Source organism: Dermacentor variabilis, chromosome 6 (genome assembly GCF_050947875.1).
Source record: "Dermacentor variabilis isolate Ectoservices chromosome 6, ASM5094787v1, whole genome shotgun sequence".
In the NCBI taxonomy this organism is placed as follows: domain Eukaryota; kingdom Metazoa; phylum Arthropoda; class Arachnida; order Ixodida; family Ixodidae; genus Dermacentor; species Dermacentor variabilis.
Genome location: NC_134573.1, coordinates 180,998,767 through 181,018,358, shown reverse-complemented (window position 1 = coordinate 181,018,358; position 19,592 = coordinate 180,998,767). Strand labels below are relative to the sequence as shown.

Below are 19,592 nucleotides of genomic sequence, written 5' to 3'. Positions count from 1 at the left end.
TGAGGGAGCGCGAGGCTGAAGCAATCCGGCACCTTTAGCTGTGGATTACTTAACCGTGACGAAGGTCAGGTGCACGCTGGACAATTCCGGTAGAGGAATGGTTGGTCACTTCTTAATATTTTTCTTTCAATCAATTTGCACGTGCCGATGTTCCTGTACCCACACTATAGATAGTTTGTCGTTATTGATGTAGTGATGAGAACTCGTTTCTTAGGCGAACTCTTTAGATTTCAAATATTACCCAAAATTATTCGATGTGAGCGCATGCGCAATAACGCTCCGGGTTGTCTTTTGTCTGAATAAACTCAGTTGCAAGTGAGCGTCTTTCCAGTCTTTTCTACTTTTTCCGAACCACTCCTGCGCTCCCCTTTGCAAAGAAATGTAACTGGTTTGCTCAATAGTTGCACTTCAAAAGGCAGTCTGGGTATCACAAGCCGACTACGAATATGGCCTTGGTTTAATTCTATTACGTCTTATTACAATATTACATCTTACATCTTAGAGCTCGTCATTGTAGAACTGCTCAATTTGGGAACGAAACATTCAATATGTTGTTCGCAACTGCGGCAGCAGGGCAGTGACCATGTCAACCACGCATGGCTCGTCTTACAGATCCTGCAGCTGGCCATGCATACTTCGCCGCCTAGGAGCAAGCCCCCGCTATTTCTGTAATGATCCCTACATGCCGGGGACGTCATCACAACTGGCTGCTGGAAACTTCCAAGCGGATCGACCTTATCAGCCAAAACCGAGCATATAAAACCATTCCAAATCGTCCCAGTCTTCAATGGGAGTGCCTAACCAGACATGGCTCGTCTTACAGGTTTGTTATTACTCTCATATGTCAAGGTTACGTTCAGTTGATATTCGCCTTGTTGTGTGATGAAGTATGTTGGGTTTCTTACTCTTTTGTGGTCACAGATTATGCGGTTACTATCTGGGGATATCAAACTCAATTAAGACCCTTCAACTACTGAAATGTTTCAGCAGATAACGGAACAATAAACTCAGATTTAAGCAAGGCTGACTGCCACTGAATGGAAGCTGGTGTCGTTTACCGAACGCTATGCTAAATTATTGGCGCTTGAGGGCACTGTGCGTGGGGTAGACTGCTTGATTAGACGCCAGGAAGAAAAAACAGGTAGAACTTAAGGACAGGTCGAGGCGCAACAACATTGTTGTTTTTGGTTTTAAAGAAGATGCACAACAAACGACAGTTGATATTGAAAAAAAAAAACTAAGTGCCCTTCCGGTATGTGAAGAAAGATGACCAGAGAAGCTGCGTATGTGGGCCCCTTAATGGCGAAGTGCACCTCCACTTGGGTCGGCCCGGCATTGCACTATCTTCGGTAACGGGCCACGTACGAGGATTGCTTAGCGCCTGCTTCACCTACGCCTCGTTTCGACCCGGCATTACACTAACTTCGGGATTTTTTGTCGGTCCTGCATTGTGCTATCTTTGGGATATTGTGTCTACACACGGACATGATCCAGAGGGAACAAGCCCTTAACAGATTCGCTGTAAGGTAGTGATAAAAAATGTATTCGCCGATACCCTTGGCATAACGGGGACCACTGTGAAAAGAATTCATAGGATCAGTGAAGCAAAAAGCGGCCGAGCTCGACCGGTTACCACGAAACTATATGATTACGATGAAAAGGCGGCTGTTTTCAGAAACTACAGCAAGCTGAAGGAATCAAAGATAAGCGATTCGGATGGCTGTTCGCCAGAAAGCCTTCTCAAAACAAAGCCATTGTGGCAGTCAGCTAAGGAAAATAAGAGCGCAGGCGCATACGTCAAGCTTATCCACAACAAACTATCAATAGATAGCGTGACCTATACCTGGAATCTGACGCGGGATTCACTTAGCGAGCTTATGAACAGTTTTGGCGTAAGAAACGTAAAAAGAAGTCCACCTATCAATTTTTCTATGAACATACTCCTAGTTCGACAGGCCGTTTGAGTTTGTTCTCTTGTGTTCACATGCTTCAGTGAGGTATTTTTTTCATGCATGGCGAATGCGCATTTCGTTCCTATCATTTTATTTCCACTGTTATATATATAATAACAATAATATAAAATACACCACCGAAGCATTCCGTACAGATGGTTAACCAGCGAAGCTAAAACGAGCGGCTTCGGTGTTTATCATTTGCTTAATCACGACGGTTGATTAAGCGACGGCTCGGTATGCTGCCGCATCCTCGGTATGCAGTTGCTGCTTGCGCTCGGCTACACGAGCATGTTCTCGTGCCCGGGTTGCAGCCTTAGCGCGTTGTGGACGAGCTCCTTCCCGGTTCTGCTAGCGGCGTTGCTGATCGAAAGCTGCCTGCTGCTCAGGAGTACGTATGACGCGTGGCCTACCCATAACGGAGCCGGAGAGAAACTGCTGCGCACTCTGTCGGCGGCAACGCAGAGCAACGACGTCACTGATGGCGCAGCTAATTCAACACCACCTAGATAGCGCAAGGTATTTTCACGTCATGTTACCTGGCCCGACTGCCATAATATCTAATGGGTAAGCTCTCGATTAGGCAACAGTGATTTTGACGTCGCCGCTTTCATCACGCCCGCCTTGTCAACGCAAATTTCAGGCCAGGTAGCGTCACGTCAGGGATCGGAGCAAACAGGGCTTGTGCTATCTGGGCGGTGTTGGCTAATCGCGCGGCTTTCTTTCTCTGTCACTTTTTCTTTTTTTCGCGCATGCGCACGGGGTTGCACCGAAAAAGTTTTTGGCGTACAGTTGACCGACAGACGGACGGATGGACGGATGAATCGGCTAGCCATATACAGCTACGCTGTAAACATTAGTGCCATTCCACTCTTCAAGGTGGATGACCAGCGCAGCTGCATGTGTGGTAATAAATACGCTGGCTATAAATATGTTGATTGAAGATAAAAGACATGTCGCAATGAATTTAGTTCTTTTTCACGATTTATTTGTTTTAATCACTTGCATACTCTGCTTTTTTAAGCTACTTTTCTGGATTTATTATTTTCTCACCAAGGTGGTTATCGCTTTATGATCGCTATGACCATATGGTCGCCAGTGGCTCTGTGGCGACATTGGAAAGGTTCTTTACCAATGTGAGGTCTATACACGACCAATGATGCGTCATGGGCACACTGGCGTTTGTGTAACAACGCCGAACCTTTCCAAGAGACACGCCACGAACCACTTTCCGTCTGGCCGAGACACGTCTATTTTGAAATTCGATGGGAGTGGAGACGGTAGGGGTGATCTAACCAAAGGTGCATACGCTTGGCATTTGTGGCACGATCTTCATCCGTATTACCCGCCGCCAGCCGTCGTCGCGCACATTCCCGCTTCTGTTCACGACGGTGGTCTTCGTAGACACGCTGTTCTTCCGCACTACTCATCGCACGCGGCCTACCCATTGTACGGGTGGAAGGGAGCGGAGATAAGGTTACGTGGTTTGCCTATAGCGCACGTAAAGTTAGACCACAGTCCACACTAAGCAGTGTATATTCCGGTTTTATTTTTTTATTACGCTATTTTTTTATCACAATATGTTTTCATACTTCTCGTGATTAAACGCAGCTGGGACATACCCGGCGATATGCTTTTGCTTTATGCTTTAGCTCTTTAGCTCTGGGGTGGCCGCAATCTTTTTTGCTCACGCACACAAACCGCCCGAACCTAGCGTGCAACAGCTTCGCTGTAAAAAGCTTCTGCACAAAGCTAAAACTGTTCTGAGATAAGTAAGCTTGCTATGCCCGCCGCTGCAAAGACGAGCGCAGTAGTCGAAAAAAGGCGTGTATGTAATGGTAGCCCATGTGGGAAATTCAGTACTAGTGCCAAAATTAAGCGTAAGTCGATTCCCGAAACCTAAACAGCCGTCGCACCTGTCGACGTAAGAATTTCTATGATAGGCGGGTAGCATTCTTACGAATATGATAATGTCTATCTGCGCCGCTCCATCTGACGCAGGTAAGCGTTGGAGCGCGCTGTAGCGACCGATTGGCCAGAGGTCTGTACTGATAGCTGGCGATGGTGCGTGTTTAGTTTTTTGGGTGCGCGCTCTGATTTGTCCTCTCAAAATGCATTGAACAATTTTAGCGCAGAATTATACTGGGCGTGCGAGGCTGTGGGAGGCAGTAAGGTTAATGCTGTGCTGTGAACTTCTGCTGATAGGCTATGTATCTTTTTGCGGGCAGTAGCCTGAGTTTTCATAGTCGTCATGACACTCTATTGGAGGGTAGCAAATAGAAGTGTGGCGTCCGTCCCTGACAACCGTCATGTTTGTCATCGATGTGTTTTGAGCACTTCTAGCTTTTCTTTCTCATTCTTTTATTTTGTTTTCAGGTATCTCTCACTCATATGGCTGCGAATAATTATTTTCTCCAGTAATCTTGAGGCTATAATCCTCCATGAACACTGAAAGAAAACAACAACAACAACAACACACGAAGATATCGCCTATTTGTTTCTAACTGTCAAAACTTGTTGCCGTTTGCTGCTTATAGTATCAATTCAGCCCCAAGTCGAAGCTACGTAGGGCAGACTGCAATCATGTCCATGAAATGAAGAGGGAGGTCAAATGCGGTGATATATACAAAAATAAATGACGCGCGCACACGTACACACGCACACGTATATAACCACAGTGATGCGTATCATTGCAGACGCTTCGTATTTGGTAAATAAGGCACGCAGGATGACGCTAATAAAATTGACACTGCATTTTTGTTTAGCACGCGTACAGCCAGTATAAGGCAACAGGCCACGGGAAGAGCAAACGACAAAGAAAAGCCACCTTCGTCTCATGATTGGCTGGAAATGCTTATTCTAAATCCCAGACTAACATTGGTACTTGGCAAAATGACGTAATTCACGTCTCTCAATCGCTTCGTGCCATGTTTTTTCTCTTTTCCTCTTCTCTCACTAAAGTTTTTTTCTTCCTCTTCTCACTTAAGATGTTTGTAGGGGTTTGTGAATTAAGCGCAAGAGTTTTCTTCCACCCCGGTCATGTTGCTCCGCGCCTGCTGCAAAGTGGCCGGGTCAACATGTCGGCATGCACACCACGTCACTGGCCGCTCGAGGCACACTGCGTGCACTTGAGGGCTTCTTTCACGCTCAGAAACACACTAGACAGTTTTAGAATAGGAGCCCCAATAGTTTTCGGCCCTAAAGAGCTTTGAGGGCGTATGCGTTGGGGCACGCAGGAGTGAAGAGCTTTAGAATAGGGCTTTGCGTTTGCGGATAGCGTTTTGCGCTGACAGCGCCACTACGGCGTCAAAGAAAAGCTATTATAAATAAAAAAATGAAACGTAGCGTTTTATGATAGGAATAGTAATTTTGATTTGCGTGTATTCGCGTTTAATAGAGATGTTATTCTGTAAGCAGCAAACAGTTAGTTGCGCTTAGTTTTGAGCAAACCAACTTTACGTGCCTCCACGATCCAAGCTTAGCCGTGTTAGGCCTACGAGCCATAAAATCCACAATCGAATTCGGAATCAGCGGAGCCCAATGAATCAATCTTCATAACACACGCTAGTTGAGAGAAAGCGATAACCGCAGTCACTTCTCCTAGCTTGCGAACTTCACGCGTTACCGAATCCAGTTTGGTGCTACAGGTTAGAGCCGTCGCTTCGATGGGTGCCGCCATGTTTGCTGACGCAAAGCTTTTGGGGCCGCTATTTGGGCTCCCGCTAAATCGGTGAAATAGCGTTCCCAATTCAAAACCCAAACGCAGTTTGCCTCTCGCACATGCGCAGTAGCTTTGACGCTATTTCTTTGGGGCCCCAAAACGTTTGAGGCCCCTACTCTGAAACTCTGTACTATTATGTAGCACGCCCTCAGCAACAGAAAAGTGTTTCGGAAGTTCTTCATGTTGCTGTGCAATTTCGTCATTGACACTTTTCGTCTAATTATAGTAATTGAGAAGTATAATACTTAATTATGAATAATTATATAATTAGATGGAATGCAAAAGTTAATCTGAGTGTCTACAAGCGACAGCAAACAACATGACCTTGGTTCTTTCCAGCTACGTGGAATTTGCATATTTTTAAATCTTGGTGCATCATAGTTAGGACACCCTGTATAAGCCGTACTATTAGGCAGTTTGTTATTGTTTTCGAATTTGGTGCGTCGAACTCTTCAGCACTTTTTTGTGTGGCATGAACCTAAGCACATGAGCAGATTGGTAAAGTTGCCACGAAGTTGGGATCGACGCTGCGAAAAATTATTCATATGTAGCGAATGATTACCATTGACCCTATTCGACGCCAGTCTCATATACACAAAACCTCACCAGATTACGCGAGAAATGATCTTCGGGTTTCATAACGCAGGCAGAAGGACTACATAAAAAGGACGAGATGACAAACAAAGCGCTTTGTGTGTCCTTTGTCCTTCTTTTTGTGGTCGTTCTGTGGGCGCTAACAACCCGAAGAACATGAACCAACAAGCACACATTTTAACTATAGCGATAAATGAGCTTCACTTTATTCCATACCATACTATACCAAGGCGTCTGCAAGTAAACAGGAAATAATTTTGGAAAACTTCGCTCATAAATTTGATAGCTCTTCATAGTTCAAACGCATGAAAAGCATGGCGAGGTAAAGTGCTTGAGTAAATATATTGACGCGTGTATTCTATGCAGAAGACAACGACGAGGGGGCATTAACGGACTTCGTCTAGTGGGTGGCTGAGATTGGGTAAGGGCGAAGAAGGCGTGCCTCTGTTCCGTTTGTTTTTGGACAGGTTGTCCTGTTGTTGTTGAAGAACGTCTCCCTGTCTTCTGTCCGCGTTGTACCGTGACGTACCGCGTTGTACCTCTAGGGGTAAGGTTGCAGGCCCGCCGCAAGACAATAAAAAGCCCCCAACACTCCCACTGCAAAACTCTGTGAAGCCGATAAACACCGAAGAAATTGTGAGCGCCGACTTTGATGTTTTGGTGGATGGACAGCCAGTGACAGCGTTAGTGGACACTGGTGCCGACTTCTCTATAACGAGCCAGGAACTCGACTTCCGCCTGAAGAAAGTAAAGACCCCATGGACGGTACCTCACATAAGGACGGTAGGTGGCCAATTACTGATGCCTACTCGAAGATGTACTTCTAGAACGAATATAATAATAATAATATTTGGGGTTTTACGTGCCAAAACCACTTTCTGATTATGAGGCACGCCGTAGTGGAGGACTCCGGAAATTTTGACCACCTGGGGTTCTTTAACGTGCACCTAAATCTAAGCACACGGGTGTTTTCGCATTTCGCCCCCATTGAAATGCGGCCGCCGTGGCCGGGATTCGATCCCGCGACCTCGTGCTCAGCAGCCCAACACCATAGCCACTGAGCAACCACGGCGGGTAACGAATATCGGGGATTCTTATTTCGTGGCCGCTTTCATCGTTCTGCCTGTGCTGTAAATATTTGATTATTGGAATGAATTTTCTGAAAGAATATGGCACTATAATTAGCATCCCGGATCGCATGGTAATGTTTTATGGGAGTCCTGGTTCAGTCTACTGCGCATAGCCGCAACATCACTCCTTTCGTCTAACAGAAGACGACGTTCTCATCCCACCTCGGTAATGTACCCTTGTTTCGGTAGCATGTGACGTACCGTTTCATTGCGAAGGCGTTGCCGACCAAATAACCACGTTTTTGTTTACTCATGGTATCTCGTAAATGTCACGGATGGGCGCACGAACCTGTTGCTAACAAATTTTAGCACAGAGCGACGGCGCCTTCCAAAGGGCACAGCTATGGCTTATTTTGACGGTGTTGCGGATGTCCGCGGCTGCTGTTCGCTTCTCGAATAAGCGCCTACGGAAGACCCAGCTCCTGTACTTGACGTCAGCACTGCTTTGTCGCCGCACGAACGAGAACGGCTTCTTACGATACTGACCAAATTCAGCGACTGCTTTGAGTCAACGTCCAGCGTCGGTCGAACACCTCTAACAAAGCACCGAATAATTACAGAGGATACGGCAAGACCAATTCACCAAAATTCTTATCGTGTTGCTCCCAGAAAACGTGAAGCCATGCAACACGTGACAAAAATGCTTAAAGCCGATGTGATCCAACCATCAATGAGTCCGTTAACGCCCCATCGTCGTTGTCTTCTGCATAGAATACACGCGTCAATATTATAAAAGCGTGTCTTATGGCGTTGACGTAATCGTCCACTCTTCCTTTGCCATGCCGATGATAGACAGTGTACTCGTGCTGCGGACGAGACGCTGTGAAACCTTGGTGCTATTTGCGGTACTGTGCGGCCGCTTCGTGATATCTATCTTATATTAAACGATTCCCAGCTACTTGCATCGAGAGCGGCTTCGAGGTCCTTCGGCTTTATCCCTGCGAGTGCGCCAATTCCAACATGCTCTCTGCAGTGCCTGTGAATAAGAAGAAATAAACATATCATTAGTACAATTGGACGAGCTTTCTTTACACTTTGTGAGATGCAGAGCTACTGAGGCAACAGAGGCAGGCCTAGCGTTGATTTATAAGTGATTTTCTTGCATGTTCGACGTACCTAAATGCGATCATCGTGTTTAATGAACCAAAATAAATCGCGGGACATAAGAAAGGACGCGGTAGTGGAAGTCGCTGGATTAATTTTACGGCGCCAAGAAATTATCACCTAGGTACTGCAATATTCCTGTAACATCACGTCTGCTCGTAGCATCATGGTTCTTTGCTTAACCTCACGCTTGACGCCTCTGGAACGAAACTAAAGTTTACGATGTACTCGCGTGTCTGCAAGGGCGACAGCAGTACTCAGCGGCGGTCAGATAAAAATAAATCTGGAACAACTTGTCTGTTTGAACAAGTACATGTATAGCGAAACAGCTGCTTAGCGTAGCTATTGGCTTGGGTCCTATTCATAACGCAGGGTATTCTTTAATGTGCACACAGTGCACGACATTCCGCCCCATCGTGTGCGGTCGCAGCGCCCGCGAATCGAACCGGTGAGGTCACAGCCACTGAGCGACCGCGGCACGACTGGCCTGTCTTTTTGTGCTTCACACGACGTCATTTCAATACAACCAGAGTGACCACCAAATACAGTATATATGTCTTATTCTATTCCCAACCGAGTCGCGTTGCCTTCTCCACGAATTTCGCAAGAAATAAGTTGCGTTGACGATATTTTTCATCGAGCATATATTTCAAGCAGCTGGGTGAATGCTTTAAAAAAATGGGGCAGCTTTGCATTAGTGGCGCGAAGAATTAGAAAACATCGAAGCTGGCGGCTCCAGCTACGTTATTCTTGTTTCGGTGAATTTTATGCGTGGTTATGCTTGGAGACTCGGCCAAATTTTCTGCGTGGTTATCCTTCGAGACTCGGTCAAGTTTCAGGCATTACGCACGCTTTTGCTCGGTAACGCGAGCACGTAACTCATGGGTATCTTGAACGTTCACAAAAATCTAAGCACCACGGGTGTTTTTGCATGTCGCCCCCATCGAAATCGGCCGCCGTGGCCGGAGATGTCTCACAAATATGGAAGAAAGTAGTCGATGTTTTCAAATCTGACGTTCCCGTAGAGATTTGCAGCATGGAGTTCACATTCCCCAATTTTTGCAAAATGCACTGAAGAATTCAAGATTATTAATTCGTTCTGCAGCAATGCAATTTTAATGGTTATGAGCATAAAATAAATATGTCCAAAATAAACTTTCGATGGCCTGAATTTGCCCCTGAGCAAATGTGTCAGCGTCCTATCCTGCTAAAGGTACAGCTGGGACCAGAAGTGTCCTTTAAAACTCGAAAATTGAGAAAACGCAAAAATGCGAAGCATGTACTAAAACTAGCCCGTGCACTAAAGTGCTACTTACTTTTCAACTAGGCTGTATTTCAGAAGTTTCATCACGTAGTGGCGACTTTCCGTGGCATTCATTAGCAAAGATATGGTCTATAGAATGAAGGAAAAAAAAAACATGCAAATTAATGGTTCGATTTTTTAGGTACCATTTTTCTTTCATAAAACTGCAACTAAGCAAAGCAAGTGTAGAGCTGCTAAAATAATTATTGGCAAGCGAAGCTTAGGGCAGATCAGTTAAATGGCGTATTAACATATCCGGATAGAATTTACGTTTGTCCACAGGGCTGACTGAGAGAAATTTTAGCCAAATTATGAAGCGCGTAGGACATACGATGGTAATGTTTTTTTTTTTTATGGCTTTGAGAATAGAACACCTTTAATGTTTAGTAGTGCCATAAGATGAATGCAGATATGCTTACCAAGGGCTGACCTTCGCCCGGTATGAACAGTGATACAAAAATGTAGTATTCAATGGCGCTCTTTCTTCAGTCCAAATTTTGTAGAGCACAGCTCTTAATGGGCCGTTCTTGTTGCGAGTGTCGGTGGCTGCGCTGGTGCAACCGAGCGAAATAACGCAACAGCGAAAGATGAAATAGCGAACAGATGAAAGACGCGAGCCGCGAACGGCAGAGACCAAGCAGAGCGGCCCTTCAGTGACATGCGCGGGAGAAACTGGTTTCATGCGGACACGCCCGACGGATCGATGAGTGCTCATGCATGTGTCAGCCGCACCGCTTGTTTCGTACTATCCTCTGCCGCGTCAGCTCTCGCTCGCGCTTGTTTCATTTGCTTGGTTTAATCTCTTTCCTGTCTTTCCTGCCTGTTTCGATTGTCAGGGTGTGCCAGTGTTTTGTAATCTGATTGCACGTGCAACGGCGTCATTCGTGTGATACTTTCCGGAAGCCAAGCGGCACCAGCGATTATACTGGAATTGTAGACGAGACATATATAAAACTCGACGCGCGTGACCCACAGATCAGATTTTCGATGATTGCTGACTCTGCTACATGCCTCTCAATTCTTTGCCTCAATATATTGCAAAATGAAAACACGTATTGAGCTGCGCTCAAATTTTGCATTCAGGAGTATCGTAATCGTCGGTGAATTTATTTTCTCTCAGCCTATGCACCGTCTACTAGAGAGGATCCCACTCACCAGATCCTTTAGTGGGTCCGCGTCGCCGTGGTAGTATGATCGCTGTGAGCGACAAAGGTAGATGTCGCCTATGCAACCCATCAGCATAAAAATGCCTGATGATAAGAGCATCAGCGAGCTGCCGAACACCATGATGTGGCTCGTACTAAAAAAAATGAAATACATGACAGTTTAGTCTCACGACACCTCAGTAGCGGGCATGTTAGTCTTGATTTTGAGTTAGCTACCCGGAAATCACACAAGTACAAGCGCTGAACGAGCATTTCAATACCGGGTTGCATGCATACGCATATCTATAGAACATTAGCGCATTAGTATTTGCCACTAAAACAAGAGAATAATGTGGCATGATCATGAACACAACCGCAGCAAGAACACATTCATCTGTTCTCTAAAAAAAACTGTCAAATCGCACGGGACTATTTTAGCCAATGGTGCATAAGAAGGATAAACGCAAATCCAGGGCCGTCATATCTACCTCAAAATGGACTCAGTGCAATATGTCAGTGGTTTAAGTGCGAGTGAGTGTGCTCCGTTCTTCTCATGCGTTTAGCCTTATGTGTGTACAATTATTCTAGGAGGTGATGCACATGCTAATTTTAAGTGTGGGCAAACATTAAGATAACTATAAGCAACTTAAATACAGGAATGCATAATACAGGACCCTTCTAGGCAGCAGTAAATATATCACGTTAGAGAATTTTAGAATAGGGCGCCCAAGCTGACTGTGTATTCAAGAACCCCAAATGTGCTTGTGTATTCAAGCGAAACGCAAGCCTCTTCCGTCTCCAAAATCTAAAGCTCTCAGATAAACATGTGTATTAATTGCAGTGGTACGCACAACGCAGTATAAAAAACTTAACCTCAAGCCTGTGACTTGCAGTTGAACTTGCCCGAAAGGAAAGTTCTTTGTCTGAACAAGCTACGTTATTTTCCAACACATAAGCTCGAATACGAAGAAGGAGTACTTGTAGCTTTTTCCTGTTACAGTTTGCTCTGTAAATTTTCTATATAAGCGAATGACAGTGCAAATATCCCTTAGATCTGTACGCTGTATAGCGCGTCTAGATGTGGCACAGAAACAATGAATACGTACAGGACGAGAACATATCCCGCTACGTTAGACAGCGTGTTCCGCTCCAAGGGCGATGCATGGCCGTAGTGGTTGGCGAAACCCAGCGTGAAGCCAGCCATCATCCCTCCCATTGTTACAACCACGAATACCATCACGGCAACGATGGAATACGTGCTTCGGAGAAGATAAAAAAAATGATGCAATCATCAATATACACGTGTAAGAATCAAGTCCATAAAATTATGAAACGATTGCTAATTAGAAGCGGTGATCCCCAAGTCTAAAATACTTTAGCAATGGCAAAAATCAAAGGCTATTGTCGTATGTCCAGATGAAAAAATAATGAATGAAAAGAAATTCTCTTCTTTAATTTGGAAGCAATAAAACAGGCAAACGCAGGCTGCTCTCGTGAGGTCAGACTGTCATTCGGCGAAGTTAGGTTTTTACGAGTAAAATGACGTTAAAACGTGCAACTGCGGTTGCAACGCTTGAAATACACTAAATGAATTATATTCAAGACACGCTGCATGCATTCGAAAAATAAGGAGTGAGAGCAATAGGCGCAGAATCGGAAAGTTGGGATGAACGTTTTTGCAATGGCACGTGTCTTTCACAGCGCAACACTGGTCCTACTTGACAGAGATACAAGTTTTAACGCCTTTTCAACCTAGAAAAAAAGATTTCAGCGCTTTGAGAGATAGATGGAAAAACTTTATTGAGGTACATTAGGTCGCGCTACTTTCTTAGCCTGAAGCGGGCCGGGCCGCACCCACGTTGGGACCGAAAGAACTTTGAATCTTCATGAAATTCGGATAGGGTAAGAGTGCTCTAGAAGTGCCACGATGGCCATGCAAGAGGAAACTTGAGCTCTGTTACTTTAACTGGCAGGCTGTACTAACAATGATGAAATTCCATTATCGCCACTAGAGCGTGCTCATGCGCTCGCAGCTAGTGGGACAAGGTACTCAGGCAGGAATGCCCTTTATCCCCGCTGCTGTTTATGATGTACATGGCGAGGATGGAGAGGGCGCTAGAAGGAAGTAATATCGGGTTTAATCACTCATACAAACAGTCGGGTACAGTAATAGAGCAGCAGCTTCCAGGTTTATTTTATGCGGACGACATTGTGTTTCTAGCTAACAAGCAAATTGATTTGGAACGTCTGGCTAATATCTGTGGGCAGGAAGGCAACAAGTTAGGCTTGAAATTTAGAGTTAGAAAATCGGGTGTTATGATATTCAATGAAAACAGTGAACAGACAGTGGAGATACAGGACCAGGAAATACCTCGGGTAACAGAATATAAATATTGTTGCAGGAAGAAAGCAGGCCCACTAGTGTAAAAATAACGTGTATTTACAACTGAGGTTAATGGCGTTCAGGCAACTGCCAGACTTCGTCTTCCTCTCGTCCGATCCAACTTCTTCCTTCCCTTCACCGTAACGTCACCCTCCCGGCGGAGTACCTCCGTCCCGGTGCAAGTTATAGAGCCTCACTTAATGGGGGGACATAGGGCTTCAGCCTGGCGACGTGAACAACATCGCTGGTGACGTTGGAAGGCACTGAAGGCTGACCGACTGGGGCGATCTCGTATGTCACGTCGGACAGTTGGCGTAAGATTTGGTACGGTCCCGAGTAACGGGAAAGTAGTTTTTCCGACAGGCCGACGCGACGTGAAGGCGTCCAAAGAAGGACAAGGGAACCAGGTGAAAAATGGGAGTCTCGGTGCCGAAGGTCGTAGCGTCGCTTTTGAGAAGCTTGCGAGACTGTGAGGCGATGACGGGCGACATCTCGGGCCTGGGCGGCTAAGTCAATAGCATCGCGAGCGTAACCAGTGCTGGGTGATTGCACTGCGGAAGGTAGCAATGTGTCAAAGGGCAAGGTGGGGTCGCGGCCATACAACAGGTAAAATGGTGAAAATCCGGCAGTATCGTGACGGGACGAGCTGTATGCGAAAGTGATGTACAGTAAAGCGACGTCCCAGTCACGGTGATCGTCGGAAACGTACATGGCCAGCATTTCAGTTAGCGTGCGGTTGAGTCGCTCGGTGAGGCCGTTCGTTTGAGGGTGGTACGCGGTAGCAGTCTGGTGTTCTGTAGAACAGGTGCGGAGCTGATCATCGACTACCTTCGATAGAAAGTAGCGGCCGCGATCCGTCAGCAACTGGTGAGGGGCGCCGTGGTGCAGGATGACGTCGTATAGTAAGAAGTCGGCGACATCTGTAGCGCAGCTGGTTGGTAGCGCTCGTGCGATGGCATATCTCGTGGCATAATCGGTTGCTACAGCAATCCATTTGTTTACTTTGATGGAAATTGGAAAGGGGCCAAGGAGATCTAGGCCCACACGGAAGAAGGGCTCTGTAGGGATGTCAATTGGTTGCAGCAAACCAGCGGGAGGCATAGCAGGCGTCTTCCGGCGCTGACACAGGTCGCCAGAAGCGACATAACGGCGCACAGAGCGATAAATGCCGGGCCAGAAGAAACGTCGCCGCAGGCGGTCGTATGTTCGAGTGATGCCCAGATGTCCAGCAGTAGGAGCGTCGTGAAGTTGCTGGAGCACGGCTAGTTGAAGGTGCTTGGGAACGACTAGGAGGAGCTCCGGGCCGTCAGGATGAAAGCTACGACGGTATAAAGTTCCATCGCGCAAGGTGAACATCCGGAGGGATGGGTCATTGGACTAGGAGCTTAGGCGTTCCATAAGCGTTAGAAGAACAGGATCTTTGCGCTGCTCGTCGCCAATATGGAGGAAGCCGGAGAGGGAGAGAACACTGATGTCCGAGTCTGCATCGGTATCGTCCGGTTGATCCACTGGATTGCGGGACAGGCAGTCAGCGTCTTTATGCAGGCGCCCTGACTTATACATAATAGAAAATGTATATTCTTGTAGACGGAAGGCCCCACGTGCAAGTCGTCCAGTTGGGTACTTCAAAGAGGAGAGCCAGCAGAGGGCATGATGATCGGTTACGACGCCCAAGCTCCGACCGAAAAGGTACGGCCGAAATTTCGCGACCGTCCATACGAGCGCGAGACATTCTTTCTCAGTAATGGAGTAATTTCGCTCGGTCGTGGAAAGAAGGCGGCTCCACCAAAATGTTGCAGGAAGAAAACAGGCCCACGAGTGTAAAAATAACGTATATTTACAACTGAGGTTAATGGCGTTCAGGCAACTGCCAGACTTCGTCTTCCTCTCGTCCAATCCAACTTCTTCCTTCCCTTCACCGTAACAATATATTGGTATACGGATAAACGAAGGTAATAGATATATGGAAACACAGGGAATAACAATAACAGTGAACGAGAAGAGAAATGACAGCCATAATGAAGCACAGAGCGCTATGGGGATACAATAGGTACGAGGTCCTCCGAGGTATGTGGAAAGGTGTAATGGTTCCAGGACTTACTTTTGGAAATGCGGTTGTTTGCTTTAAATCAGGGTACAATCAGGACTCGACGGGAACCAAAGATCAGTGGGTCGCCTCGCGTTGGGCGCTCACGGGAAGGCTACAAATGAAGCTGTGCAGGTTGATATGGGCTGGACTAGTTTTGAAGTGAGGGAAGCTCGCAGTCAAATTGACTATGAAGAACGGCTGAGGAAAATGGAAGAAAGTGATTGGGCGGGGAGAGGGTTCAGGTATCTGTACAGGAAAAACATTGATTCACAGTGGAGGAAAAGGACAAGGAAGCTTACCAGCAAGTACGCGGCCTGTAGGGAGGGCAACACGGCAACAAAGGTCAAGCGGAAAGTCAGAGAGGCTGAAAAAATCTAATGAGTGGCGGCAATGGAAAAGAAACCTGCCATGAGTAACTACTTAAGAGGAAAAAACGAAATCAGCAAGGAAACAATTTATGATAACTCATAGGGAAGCTCATTACTTTTCGAAGCGAGAGCGGGATGCCTTAGAACACGCACCTATAAAGAGATATATAAGACGGAAGAAGAAGCATGTGCTCGCTGCGGTAAAGCTAGGGAGGCTATGGAGCATGTTTTATTGGAATGTGAAGACGTCTACCCAGCGGTCGAATTAGGCGCCACTGGCCTCCTTGAAGCACTTGGGTTCAGCGAGAGCAGTGGAAAAGTAAGCATGTCCGCAGTAGGCATTAGTAAGAGGCGATTGGATGATTGGTGGAGGAAAAGTAGGGAAACAACAAAAAAAACGGAGATGTACAAAAGCACAGTTCGAAATAGGGGATCAGAAAATTTGGGTGGGGTAATTAATAGTGTTTCTCTTTTTTATTGTTTACCCTACGTAGGACATTAGGCAGTACAATAGCAAGAGTTTGGTGGCGCAACCCACCGCCCCATTCCAAAGGGGACGCTCATAACGTCCGTCCGTCCGTCCGTCCGCCCGTCCATCCATCCATCCATCGATCCATCCGTCCGTCCGTCCATCCATCCGTCCGTCCGTCCGTCCGTCCGTCCGTCCATCCATCCATCCGTCCGTCCGTGCGTCCTTCCGTCTGTCCGTCCGTCCGTCCGTCCTTCCATCCAACCATCCGTTCGTCCGTCCGTCCGTCCATCCATCCATGCATCCTAGTCTGCGTTCCTATTTTGCAAGATTTTTGTACAGCCTAGATCCTAGGTGAGATCCTAGATGGAGTGGCGAAGCTCACGAAAAAAAGAACTTCTGAAGAAAAGAAAAAAGAATCATTTGTTAATTTTGTAACTAAACCATACGTCCGGTACAAGGTTATGGGGGGAAAAAGAAAGTAGGTCCTTCTTTCTCTTCTTGTAGAAAACGGTGAACGAGTAGCCCGGGTATATGTACTCGTAGTACAATTGCATCCGTAAGTGGTTAGCCTTCTTCCTGGCCTTTGTGCTTATAAGATACTAAAGTTATGGAGGAGCATTGAAAGAGCGGTGTTTGCACTCGTGCGCGCAGATATTATATTTGGCTTCTCCACTGCGCAAGTGCATTGTGCATCGTAGTCCGCCATGTAACCATAAAGAATGACTGTATGCATTCCTTGGACTTAATGTGATCCACCCGATGTCACACCACCGCTTGTTCTGGCACACTGCAGCTGCACTGCTGTCTAGTTATCTAAACTTTGAGACAGGTACACACATGAAGGCAGAAATTTTCTCTGGAAAGAGAACTAGGATTCATTCGTACTTCTAACATGTTAAACATGTTTACAGTGGAACATTCTTGCACTTATGTTGCCTTTACCTAGTGCAACCTTTGTAAAGCTAGATTAAGAGTGTACGGGTGCCAAGTTGTCGAACAAACCCTTACTATCATTCATTCCTACCGAACAAAACTCCGCAGTGAAGCGACACAGTGTCGGTCGCCAGCAATCCTGATCATTCGTCTTTTAAGCTGCCTATCGAACATTGTATTAACGCGAACTCGAAACCACTCCTCTCTGTAACGCCATTGAACATTAAGACTATTTCAAATGATAAATAAGTTGTCCGATTTACGGCTTACGCCCACATTTGTTTTGACCATCCAAGTAAGGTAGTCATACCTAGCTTTGTGCCACAAACCTCTATTTGCATTCTTTTCTTCCGAAGACAAGTAGAGAGTGTAGTCACCTTCCCCCCCTCCATCGTTGCCCCACCACATTGTACACACCCCCTCTGTAACGAGCTCTGGGTCCCGTGAGGGTATACTAATAAATAAATTATTCCATAGTTCATAACAATTCTGCACGAGTACAACGACGTGTCGAGACGAAAAATAAGAGTTCAGGGGTTGCCAGGAACTGATATTTTTATTTGCACTACACAACGTTTGCTCAGCGCATGCTAAACACTCATAGCAACTGCCACTATGCAATATCTGTCAGATTATTCCAAAATAGAGCATTAGCTTTTCATAACACAACGCTTGCGCTGCGCATTCTCGTTAGCGATTTTTCACAAAGTTCTTTTATATCTAAGCGGGGCACTAAGGTTTCCAATCCCTTATAGTGTATTGATTCCTTTGAGAATAGCTTCACGTGTCCGCGCTTATAACGGTGCAGAAAATGGGAGCCTGGTTCAACTGTAGTAATAGCTTATAATGCTCTCATAGGTGCCTCTTTATAAGCTTATCCTCTATGTCATCATCATCACCAGCCTGGTTACGCCCACTGCAGGGCAAAGGCCTCTCCCATACTTCTCCAACAACCACGGTCATGTACTAATTGTGGCCTTGTCGTCCCTGAAAACTTCTTAATCTCATCCGCCCACCTTACTTTCTGCCGCCCCCTGCTACGCTTCCCTTCCCTTGGAATCCAGTCCGTAACCCTTAATGACCATCGGCTATCTTCCCTCCTCATTACATGTCCTGCCCATACCCATTTCTTTTTCTTGATTTCAACTAAGATGTAATTAACTCGCGTTTGTTCCCTCACCCAATCTGCTCTTTTCTTATCCCTTAACGTTTCACCTATCATTCTTCTTTCCATAGCTCGTTGCGTCGTCCTCAATTTGTGTAGAACTCTTTTCGTAAGCCTCCAGGTTTCTGTCCCGTAGGTGAGTACTGGTAAGACACAGCTATTATACACTTTTCTCTTGAGGGATAATGGCAAGCTGCTGTTCATGATCTGAGAATGTCTGCCAAACGCACCCCCAGCCCATTCTTATTCTTCTGATTATTTCCGTCTCATGATCCGGATCCGCCGTCACTACCTGCCCTAAGTAGATGTATTCCCTTACCACTTCCAGTGCCTCGCTACCTATTGTGAATTGCTGTTCTCTTCCGAGACTGTTAAACATTACTTTAGTTTTCTGCGGATTAATCTTGAGACCCCTCTTCTGCTTTGCCTCTCCAGGTCAGTGAGCATGCATTGCAATTGGTCCCCTGAGTTACTAAGCAAGGCAATATCATCAGCGAATCGCAAGTTACTAAGGTATTCTCCATTAACTTTTATCCCCAATGCTTCCCAATCCAGGTCTCTGAATACCTCCTGTAAACACGCTGTGAATAGCATTGGAGAGATCGTATCTCCCTGCCTGACGCCTGTCTTTATTGGGATTTTGTTGCTTTCTTTATGGAGGACTATGGTGACTGTGGAGCCGCTATATATATCTTTCAGTATTTTTACATACGGCTCGTCTACACCCTGGTTCCGTAATGCCTCCATGACTGCTGAGGTTTCGACAGAATCAAACGCTTTCTCGTAATCAATGACAGCTATATATAAGGGTTGGTTATATTCCGCACATTTCTCTATCACCTGATTGATAGTGTGAATATGGTCTATTGTTGAGTAGCCTTTACGGAATCCTGCCTGGTCCTTTGGTTGACAGAAGTCTAAGGTGTTCCTGATTCTATTTGCGATTACTTTAGTAAATACTTTGTAGGCAATTGACAGTAAGCTGATCGGTCTATAATTTTTCAAGTCTTTGGTGTCCCCTTTCTTATGGATTAGGATTATGTTAGCGTTCTTCCAAGATTCCGGTACGCTAGAGGTCATGAGGCATTGCGTATAAAGGGTGGCCAGTTTCTCTAGAACAATCTGCCCACCATCCTTCAACAAATCTACTGTTACGTGATCCTCCCCAGCTGCTTTCCCCCTTTGCATAGCTCCCAAGGCTTTCTTCACTTCTTCCGGCGTTACCTCAGGGAT

General features: G+C 46.1%; 1 protein-coding gene across 1 annotated transcript in view; it reads left to right on the top strand.

The window, feature by feature from the left end:
• The window catches only part of LOC142584459 (uncharacterized), a 292,894-nt gene that overhangs the window by 219,877 nt on the left and 53,425 nt on the right, over positions 1–19,592 (top strand). The window contains exon 5 of the mRNA XM_075694601.1: positions 613–823. The gene's annotated coding sequence lies outside the window, so the exon portion shown is untranslated. The remainder of the gene's footprint in view (positions 1–612; positions 824–19,592) is intronic.